The sequence below is a fragment of the Pleurodeles waltl genome, chromosome 5 (genome assembly GCF_031143425.1).
Source record: "Pleurodeles waltl isolate 20211129_DDA chromosome 5, aPleWal1.hap1.20221129, whole genome shotgun sequence".
NCBI classification, from domain to species: domain Eukaryota; kingdom Metazoa; phylum Chordata; class Amphibia; order Caudata; family Salamandridae; genus Pleurodeles; species Pleurodeles waltl.
In genome coordinates, this window is record NC_090444.1 from 1,872,396,172 (window position 1) to 1,872,407,985 (window position 11,814).

The following is an 11,814-nucleotide window of genomic DNA, read 5'->3' on the forward strand; positions in this document are numbered from 1 at the left end:
TGACCATTCCAGGAACTCTACAAACTGCAACAAAGAAGCAAAGACGACTTCTGCAACATTGTATCTTCAGCTCCTGCCAGCAACTGCAACAGTTTCCCTGCTCATGCATCCTCTGAGGACAGCCTGTCTTCAGCCTGCAGAAGAACTGAAGTAATCTCCCTTGGAGTGAAGGAGTCACTTCCCTGCTTCTGTAGACACCTCTCTGCATCGACGGCCGGTGGCATGGGTCACCTCTCCTGACGAAGTTCGTGGATCCAGCAACACAGGTGGTGGACTGAAGTGGTCCTGATGGTCCTGACATCCTACTGTCCATCTTTGGTGGAGGTAAGAGCTTGCCTCCCCATGCAAGACAGTACAACCATGCACTGTGTGTTTTGCAGTTGCCAACGCTTCTTGCCATCCTTTCACATATTTCTTCATGCACCATACAGCTCCAGCTCCCAGCACTCCTTTCTGCGACGCACAGCCTCATGCGTGGTTCTCCGGTGGCGTGGGATTCCTTTGTGTCGTGCTACATGGCCCTCTTTTTGCACCTTCTTTGTCCCTGGGCTGTGGGACTCCTGTGTATGCTGCCAGGTCCTCTGTGGGCTCTCTGAGTTGCTGAGAGACCTCTCTAACTCCCTCTCCTGGGTAGAGGCCACCAGGTACCTCCAGGTCACGGGCAGCGCCATTTTCTGCTAACCGTGAGCTTTGAGTGTGCCAAGGCTTGTGGGCGGAATCCAGCGACGCAAACCAGACTGCAATCATCCGTCCGGTGTGGGACATCTTCTGCACCAACCAGGAACCCGCGTCCATCTTCTTGGGTGCAATACTGACTTGTCTTCTCACCAGTGGTTCTTCTTTTGCCCCTTCTTCCAGGTTAGCAGGGGCTCCTGTTCTCCCTGGACTCTTCTGTGGTTCTTGGACTTGGTCCCTTTCATCCACGGGTCTTCAGGTCCAGGACTCCATCGTTGGTGTCTTGCAGTCTCTTCTGGTTCTTGCATAATCTTCTTTCTCGTGTTCTTGTGTGTTCTCCAAACGTTACTTTGATTTAGTCCTGCATTCCTGGGCTCTGGGGTGGGTTCCATTACTTACCTTTGGAGTTTTCTTACACTCCTAGCACCCCTCTGCACACTACACTTGCCTAGGTGGGAACCCGACTTTTGCATTCCACTATTTTAGTATATGGTTTGTGTTCCCCCCAGGCCCATTGCTATATATTGTGATTTTCACTATTTGCACTGTTTTCTAAATGTTTTTACAGCTATTTCTGCATACCAGTGTATATAATTTGTGTATTACCTCCTAAGGGAGTTTATTCTCTAAGGCATTTTTGGCATTTGTGTTACCAAAATAAAGTACCTTTATTTTTGTAACATTGAGTATTTTATTTTTTATTTCATGTGTGTGAGTACTGTGCGATTACAGTGGTATTGCTTGAGCTTTTCATGTCTCCTAGATAAGCCTTGGCTGCTCAGCTACAGCTACCCCTAGAGAGCCTGGCTTCTAGACACGGCCTACATTTCGCTAATAAGGGCTAACTGAACCTGGTATAAGGTGTAAGTACCCTTGGTACCCACTACACACCAGGCCAGCCTCCTACACCCACCACCCAACAGTGTTTTGGTCACTGAAAGCAAAAGCTGGACAGGAGGAACAGAATGTAGGGAAAATACAGAGATGGCTTCCAACCTACCCCACTCCAACACAAAACAATCAGCTCCACCCAGTCCAATCTCCTCCACTCCAATCTGCTCCACTCCAATCTACCCCACTCCAACCCAGAACAATCTGCCCCACTCCAATCTACCCCACTCCAACCCAAAGCAATCTGCCCCACTCCAATCCAAAACGATTTGCCTCACTCCAACCTACCCCACTCCAACCCAAAACAATCTGCCCCACTCCAACCCAAAACAATCTGACCCACTCCAACCTGCCCCACTCCAACCCAAAACAATCTGCCCCACTCCAACCCAAAACAATCTGCCCCACCCACTTCAACCCAAAACAATCTGCCCCACTCAAACCCAAAACAATCTGCCCCACTCCAATCCAATCTGCCCCATTCCAACCTGCCCACTCCAACCTGCTCCACCCACTCCAACATGCCCCACTCCAACATGCCCCACTCCAATATGCCCCACTCCAACCTACCCCACTCCAACCTATCCCACTCCAATCCAAACAATCTGTCCCACTCCAACCTACCCCACTCCAACTGTGAAATACATTTACGAGTCTCTTCTTGTAAGAGGCTGAATTTGTTCAAGACAGAATACAAGGATTCGGATTATGCTTCAAGATAGCATTTTATTGGCTGCAGCGGTCACATTCAAAGAGTATCAAAATGAAACTCTTTGGCCAAAGCAACTGACCTTTCCCTCAGCCTTTGATGTCCTTTATTGCAAACCCTCCCACTTTCCCACATTATACATGCGTCATAAGTTCCAAACACCTTCAAGCAAACATCTTCTGTAGCACCTTTGAACCACAAGAACAGGATGTTCAAAAACAGAGATAACATTTCTAGAACATGGGGTGATTAGCCCATCTACAAGGTTTCAAAAGCAACTCTAAGACACCAGCACATTTGCAAGGAAAGAAAAATTGTGCAGGGCTGAAACATACTATTTTGCTCGTAGCACAGAACAAATGGAACTGAAATGTTAGACAAAATAGAGCTCTCATGCCAAGTCAAGAAATAAATTTTTCACAAACCGCCCTTTTTGCTTTGAGGCGAACAATTAGTCTACAACTCAATCCCACACATTTCCCTAAAGCCCACATCACTTAACATACATTACCTTTCTCTTGAAACAGCAGGTGGTCGACAAGCAGATGTGCACATGGAACATATCATAGGCAAACAATTGATACAAAAACAAAATCCCAATATTCCACCAGCAACTATAAGCAATACAATAAACATTTTCCATCCCCATGTGGAAAGTAGGCCCCAGAACCATCCTGAATGTATCGGTGTATCTCAGCAGCTATTCTGTGCAAATATTTTATGGTCAATTGTACTGAGGGAGCGTTATCAGGTATATAAATGCAGCAAGATGACCTTATGATCATACAAACGCCACCACGGTCAGCCAGGATGGTGTCTACAATGTTCCTGTTTTGAAGAGTCATTTATCTATTTGCTTGCATTTCAACAGTTATGTTAGCCAGGGCTCCTGCAGTCTCATCTATGACAGCCTCAACTACTCGTGTAAGTCTTCTTATGTCTCTACTAGCGAGACCTGCTCCCACTGGAAAGAATAGTCCCAAAAATAAAACCTTTGTTACCTTCCTTCAGTGTCCCTTTGGTTTACCTCTCTTTTCTGCAATCGATGATCTTTATAGTAATTTGGTTGGGCAGGGTAGACGGGAGGTCCCAAGAAAGCAATAAAACAAGTGCCCAACCAATTTTTTGGTAACCAAGTATAGGCACTTGTTCCACATATAAAGTATGTATTTGTGGACGGTACACGCAAGGGACACATGGTACAGTTTAACGTTATTACCATGGAGCAATCACTATTACCCATAGGACGAGTGCCATGCGCACGGATACATAGTCTCCTCTTTACAGGGAGTACGGATATAGCTTTCCTTGCACTGCTAATGTTATGTTAGACTCCACCAGTCGGACTATTGTGGAATCATATTCTTCTATTTCCAGGGCGGTACCATTGTGTGTAATATTATCAGCCCTGCATATTCTGGCTATGTCGTTTACCAAGGTGTGTGTCCAATTCTTCTCTTTTTATACTGCTGGACTAACCACTTTGGATAGTTCATTATAAGCTATACATGATCCATTTTTGGTAAAAGATATAGGAACAAATGGGCTTTTAGTATCAGTAGAATGAGACAGCAACCACAACCACAGCGACCACAAATGTAACAGTTGGACTTGTTATAGGCCTTCTGGGCTGCTTCTAATATTTTAATGAAGGTATTATTCATATAATTCATTCTGTGGGCCTCCTTGTGGGATTCTAAAGTTATGAAGAGATGTTCTGGAGGGGGAACAGTGGTGGGAAGAACCTTATGCATGGGAAAGTACCATTCAAGCAATAGAAAAACCACCAATATAAGTAAACAAACAAAAAGCAATGTAGCAAACATTCTGATACCCCGTTTTTACGTGTGCATTACCCTTTTCTCCTCAGAGATATTGTCATACCTAGCCATTTTCTCTATCTATTCTAACAGACAAAAGATATAATAATCCCCAGTGTCCTTTACTTCCACGCCTCACTGGCAAGCTCATGTACTGGTCCGGACGTTGGCGGTCTTGACCACCGGCACGAGGTGCAGCCCCTCCTGGGACTGTTTCTTCCTTTAAGTCTCTTTCTAGTTCAACCGTACCCTATTTCTCAAATCGTATCTATGTCCATATATCTCAGAATCAAAAAGTTCAGGAGAAGATTTGTCAGTGTGTTCTTCTGGTGTCCTGATTTCACCATTTAAAATCACTTCCCCATTCCCAAGAGGAACTTGGTACAGAGTGTGCTCAGTCTCGGTATCAAGACAATTGTCTGATACCCTCTGGTCATAAGGCAAAGGGCACTTTTTTACATGTGATGCATGAATCCAGTTCTTCTTCCCATCACATTTCACAGCAGTCTGGGTGGCAAGGAGAACTTGCAGGGGCTCCCCCCACCTGTGTCCAAGGCTCCTTTTCTTTTGGAAATTATTTACAAAGATCCAATCTCCTGGCTTGATGGAGTATCCAGAGCCCTCAAGTCTCCTGGGCAGCGCCTCTTTGGCCTGTTCATAGATACAACGCAATTGTTCAGTTAACTGCACACAATAATCCAGAAACAGTGGGTAGTCTATATCAGCAAATTTCTTTGTCCTAGGTACACCCTAAACATTAGACACTGCCCAGTCCTCAATGTCCGTGGGCCACGGGGCCACATCACAAAGTCCAAGGCCCAAACTCACTCCTGCAACAACACAGAGAGAACACTGCAGGGGCATCAGGTCGAAAATACACAGGCACCTCGGGGATGGGGAATGGGAGGAAGGGGCACCTCAACCAGAAGATGGTACAACGCCACTGGTCCTGGAGGGGGCAACATGCCCTGTGCTTGGTCCTGGGGAGTACAAGGCCACAGTCTTTCAAAGGGGTGCCTTGCCCACTGGTTCTGGAGGGGGCCTTGTGCCCAGTGAGGTTCATCCTGGCAAGGAGGGGGTGAGTGGATGGCTTCTCCACTGGTTCTGGAGGGGGCATAGTGCCCTGTGATGCAGATCTTGGGGAGTGCAAGGTCACAGTCTCCCACCTGGGTGTCAGACCCACAGGATTTGCTGTGGTCAGGCTGCACAACAGCCCATGGACGCAGGACTACACACTGTCCGCCGGCGGTGACGGCTGCTCAGTGGTGACAGTGGCGGTGCTGGTGGCGGTGCTGGCAGTGGTGGGGGGAGGCTCCAGCCCTTCCCTGCAGCCTCGGATGGCTGCCCACTGCAGCTGCTGCTGCTGGCAGTGGTGCTCGTGGCGGTGCAGGCAGTGGTGGGGGAGGCTCCAGCCCATCCCCGCAGCCTCGGACGGCTGTCCATTGGGGCTGCTGCTGCTGGTGGCAGTGATGGTGGAGTGCCGGCAGTGGTGGGGGGAAGCTCCAGTCCTTCCCCTGCAGCCTCGGACAGCTAAACCACTATGGTTGGTGTTGGGGGCTCCGACTGAGTCCCAGCACCAGGCCACTTGCCCTTCCTGCCTGCAGCTGGTTATAGCTCCTTGCTCCTTTTGCTCCTTGCACCAGTCCTCTGTACGGCTACCTGGTGCCTTGCTGCCATGGAACACAGGTCGTTCCACCTCTTCCTGATGTCATCCCTTGTTCTGACTCTGTCCACAACCCTGTCCACGATTCTCTGCCATAGCTCCATCTTCCTTGCAATGGAGGTCTGCTGCGCCTGCACCCAGATGATTTCCTCCACCATGACCCTTAGCTCCTCCTTTGAGAACTTGGGGTGTCGTTGTGGTGCCATGAGTGTAGTGTGAGTAGTGTGAGTGGTGTGGGTGAGGGTGTGTGGGGTGATGTGTTGGGGTGTGTTCTGTAAGGTGCGTGGATGGTGTATAGGTTATGATTTTATGTGGCTCTGGTTGTGTGGGTGCTCCTGCTGTATTTCTGTCTGGTGGCAATTATTTCTAGTGGTAAAGGGTTGTGGGTAGTGTGGGTGTGTGGTTTATAGTGGGGTGGGTGTGTGGGTGAGGTGTGTGTATGTGTGTCAGATGTGTGTAGTTTGAATTGTCCAATGTGGTGTAGTTTTGTTTGAGTGTGTGTATTTTGAGCGCGGCGGTATGTAGCGCTGATGGTTTACCGCCATTAAATGTACGCCACGGTGATTCGTGGGTCATAATGCTATGGGCGTTGTTCTGTTCACGTAACGGTGTGGGTTTGAATACCTCCAGTTTATCACTGACCTTTGGGCTGGCGGACTTGTGTGTGTGGCTGTATAGTGACCGACGGGTATGTGTGTGCCATAATATGGTTGGCGGTTGTCTGCCACGGCGGCATTATGTTAGTGGCAGTCGGCATGGCGGTAAGCAGGATTTACCGCCAATGTCATAATGAGGGCCTTTGTTTTTAGAATGTGGTGTGTTTCTCATGGACAGTAAAGCTATAGGCAGTGCATCTGGCCATTTTAGTTTTGCTCTCAGCACATATCGTAGCTAGTTTGTTCTTTAAGGTACCATTACAGCGTTCCCCTGCTGCTTGTGGATGATAGGCACAATGACATTTCTGTTTTATCTGCAACCCTTTACAGACCAGATCCATTACTTGCCCAGTAAAATGACTGCCATTGTCACTCCAAATTGTTCGAGGCAGGCCATACCTGGGGAAGTATTCCTTCATCAAGACCTTGGCAGCATTGGCAGCAGAACGTTCCGTCAGTGGATCGGCCTCCAACCATCGACTGAGGGTACATATTACCACCAGCAAATACCTTTTCGTGTTCACCGGTTCCATTTCTACAAAATCCATTCACAGGACTTTGAATGGCAAGTCCGGGGGTGCAAAATTCCCTTTAGGGACAAGAGTGCCGTTTCCTGCATTGTATGTCTGGCATGTGATGCTCCTTTGTAGTTGTTATGCCATACATGATCCAATGTACCCACTATTCCTTGAGAGCTAATGTGTGCAGGTACATGTGCTGAGGAAACTACGGCATTCACATAAGCATTAGGTAACATCCATCTCCTTTTCTTTGTCTTGTCTACCCAACATCCTCCACTATCTAAGGTGGCACAAATGTACCACTCAGCAAGTTCCTCCGGAGCAGCTGCGTCCTGAGTATCCTTTACTCAATCTATTGTCTGGTTCATCATGCCAGCTTCTGGTAACCATCTAGCTGTCCCTGTCACATACATGATACTGTACTCAGCTTGTGCAGTGATTTTCGCTGTCCTGTCTGCAAATCCATTTCCTGTTCCTACCTCATTCTCAATTTTCCTGTGAACGGAACATTTTACCACAGACAGTTTCTTAGGTAACGTTAAAGCAATTAGTCATTTTACAATAAGTTCACCATGACGTATTTGTGTTCCATGAGAGGTCATAAAGCCCCTTTCTCTCCGTAATTTACCATACTGGCTGTCAGTGTACACATAACTCTCAAGTCTTTACTCAGTTCACACGCCCGAGTCAAAGCCATCAGTTCCGCAGCATCTGCAGAGTTGTAAGGTGTCTCGTTGCTTCCTACTATAGTCTGTAATGTAGTAATAGCCTCAGGCAATTTTGGGCAGAAACCATCAACATACAATTCGCCATCCCACTCTCCCGATGGCTGTCAGTGAGGTCCCTCTACCTTTGGTCTCTTGTTCTGTTCTGATAATGCAGTCATGGATTTCTTCTGGTAACACTTCTTCATTAGGTGAAGGTAACATAGTTGCCGGGTTCAAAACATTACGGGGCATATTTATACTCCGTTTGCGCGTCGCAAATTCGACGCAAAACTAACTCCATATTTATACTTTGGCGTTAGATGCGTCTAGCGCCAAAGTTCATGGAGTTAGCGTCATTTTTTGGCGTGAACACCTTCCTTGCGTTAATGATATGCAAGGTAGGCGTTCCCGTCTTAAAAAATGACTCCGATGCATATGCGTGGGATTTATACTCCCGGGTCAGGGCAGGCGTTAAGGGACCTGTGGGCTCAGAATGAGCCCAGAGGTGCCCCCCCATGCCGCCAGGGACACCCCCTGTCACCCATGCCCACCCCAGGAGGACACCCAAAGCAGGAGGGACCCATCCCAGGGACATTAAGGTAAGTTCAGGTAAGTATTTAAAAAAAAAAATAATTGTGGCATAGGGGGGCCTGATTTGTGCCCCCCCTACATGCCACTATGCCCAATGACCATGCCCAGGGGACAGAAGTCCCCTGGGCATGGCCATTGGGCAAGGGGGCATGACTCCTGTCTTTGCTAAGACAGGAGTCATTTCAATGGGGGTTGGGAGTGAAAAAAAAATGGCGCAAATCGGGTTGAGGCGATTTTTTTGCCTCAGCCTGACTTGCACCATTGGTGGACGCCCATACGCCATTTTCCCCCTACGCCGGCGCTGCCTGGTGTACGTGTTTTTTTTTAACGCACACCAGACAGCGCCGGCGGCTAACGCCGGCTAACGTCATTCAATAAATACGGCGCCCGCATGGTGCTTCAGAATGGCGTTAGCCGGTGCTAATTTTTTTGACGCAAAACTGCATTGGCGCAGTTTTGCGTCAAAAAGTATAAATATGGGCCTACATCTCCATATTGTGATATGCGGAGAAAACTAAGTGAGGTTGTAGCCTGTCAACCTAGCATTTGTCAAATGTCTGTGTTTTATTCAGTAGACATGTACAGCGTGGGGTCCATCACTGTTAATGGATGTCCAAGTACATATACTTCACTCTGTTTTACTGCTGTCACCACTAGTGCTACAGCCCTGAGACAACGTGGCAACGGCCGTGCTACTGGGTCTAAACTGGATGAAAAATAAGCACATGGTCTGTTTTTGTCTTCGTGTGATTGTGTCAATAATGCAAGACTGCAACCTTCATTTTCATGTACAACTAGGGTAAATGGTTTCTGATAATCTGGGGAGGCTAACGCAGGCGCATTACACAAAGCCTTTTTCAAATCACAGAGGCTCTTTCACATTCATCATTCCAAGGGGTTGGTACATGTGCATCTTTGAGAGTGAGGGCAACCAAAGGTTTCGCTATGAGGGAATAGTTAGGTATCCATTGTCTGCAGTATGAGGTAATACTAATAAAACCTCAAACATCTTTCTGTGTTTGTAAATGTTGTACATTGCAAATTATTGATATTCTTTGTGAGTCTAGTCTTCTACCCCCCTTCGGCAGGAGGTGCCCTAAACAGAACACCTCCTCTTGACAATATTGCAACTTGGGGAAAGAAACCTTATGTCCGTGTATAGCTAAATGTGACAACAATTGTTGTGTGGCTTGTTGACATTGTTCAAGTGTGTCAGATGCAATGAGGAGATCACCAATATATTATAAAAGGACATTTCCATCCAGTAATTTTAAAGTGTCCAATTGGCTTTTCAAAGCCTGTGAAAGCCCTGGGCAGCTCGACAAAACTTGAAACATCTTTTTCTTATGGTAAAAGAGAATGAATATTGACTTTCCTCAGCAATTGGTAAACTAAAGAAAGCATTCTTCAAATCTATTACAGAGAAGTATTCGGCAGTGGAGGGAATCATGTGAACAGTGTAGTGACATCAGGTGTACACCTGGGCATTGTGGCACTATCTTGTTAATAACTCGCAGGTCAGTAACCAATCTATATTCTCAACGTTGTCCAGCAGGACTTTTCTTGACGACGGGAAGTATAGAACTATTACAGAGACCACCATAACTCTCCCTCATAATACCCTTATCAAGGAGGTCCTGTACTATGGAAAAAAGTCCTTCCTCAGCTTCAGGGAATAACGTGTTATGTGGTACAAGGGGTAAGGATGCGCCGTCTTTAACGCGTATCCTGACTGGTTCTATGTTTATGAAACCCACATCGTTTTTACCTGTAGCCCAAAGAGACGGATCTATATGTGACAACTCCTGGGGTATATTAGATGCGGAAGAACCGGGTAACTCTTTGAAATGGAAGGATTAGCAATTGCCACAGATACTCCATCAGGGGAACAATAAATATGAGCTTGCACTTTCTTTAACAAACCCAACCATAACAAATTTTCAACACAGGCTTCAGTGATCAATGAATGGGGAAAACTGTAAGGTCCAATAGTAACATCCGAAGGCTTTGATATGGGGCTTCGTACGGGCATTCCAGCAAATCCAAGTGAAGTATTTATAGCCCCTGAGAGGGGAGTCCCAGGAAGATGCCTGTGGATGGCAGAGGTGCAGGTAGCTCCAGTCTCTAACAAAAAGGTTGCTCTTCACCACACACCTGCACGTCTACATACGGTCCCCGCTGATCTACTGGGATTGCCAATCTCCCTTCTCCCTCTCGTGGGCATCCCTAGTCCATATTGTCTATGGTCATCTACCACATATGATCTGTCCATGTGTGTTGCATCAAAGTAATTGGAGCACATCTGTTGCTGAAAATGTGCAGCAAAATCTTCTCTAGATTGTTCACCTCTTCCTCCCTGTTTTCTCCTATTTCCCGTTCCTCTCTGCATTTCTTGGCCACAATGTCGTAGTTCTGGATAAGGGTCTTTCCAATGCCCTTCTTGTTTACAATATGCACAGGTATTATATCCTATGACTCATTCCCTGTTGCGCAGGAGTACTTGTTTGTCCTCTGCCAACCCACAGTCCACGTCCTCTTGCGCTCTCCATCTGTCCTGTACCTTGGGCCTGATTAGGGAAGCCTGCGGCATTAACGCTTTTGTTTTCAAATCCTTCATTTTCTTATCGCAGACCTCTTTCTTGTTTTTGAACACATTTTCATATGTGGCCATAACTAGGAGTTCTGCCGGGCTCTTAGTTGGCCATGTACTTTCAGTATTCTAAATAGAGTCACAGAGGTCCTTCTGCATGTTATTAATGAAAGTATCTGCAAACATTAGTCGGCCGGTCTGTGTATTAATATCTTGTCCACTATGATCACGAAACACTTCTTCAAACCTGGTAAAATAATCAGATATTTCTCCTTAATTTTTCTATTTACAGGCTGTTATTTTGTCCCATTCTACATTGTTTCTAGGTACGAGTGTTTGGAGGTGTTGTATGATGCGGTCAGGCAAGTCACGATGGCGCTGAGAAGGGAGGTCTCAGCCGCTCGGGTGGGGTCATCCCCTTCCAAGACGTTCCAAGTAGTCGTGTACCTTGCCACATCATCTACATCCCGTATTTGTCTCCATATCGAGTAAGGTACAAGAGTGGCAAAAACATTTCAATATCCTTAAAAGTCATGACACATAATTTACTAGCAGCTTCAAGTGCCTCATAAAATTTGGATGGATTTTTCTATAGTTGGGAAGGCCCTTTCGTATGTTAAGAAGTTCAGATCTTTGCCAGGGAGTATGAACATATTGTGAAACAAGTGCATTGGGGTTGACGGGATCAGTTCTAGGGTGCATTTCCCTCAAGGGTCTCTGACGTGTTATGTCATCTAAGCTATCATCCCCCCCGGCGCTTTAAGAAGTTCATCTAGTAATTGTGCAGTGTCTAACAACTCCTCGACTGCCTTTATACTGTCAATAGGGGCCACGTTAAATGTGCCAGCACGATATTGGATAAAGCCTATGTTAGTTGGTATATCTATGCCATTTTCAGAACATTTCCCCCTGATCCATTTAGACATCAAGTCCAAAAGACAATGTTGTTGAAAATCATTATAGGTTTTACATTCATGTAAAGTGATGGCTG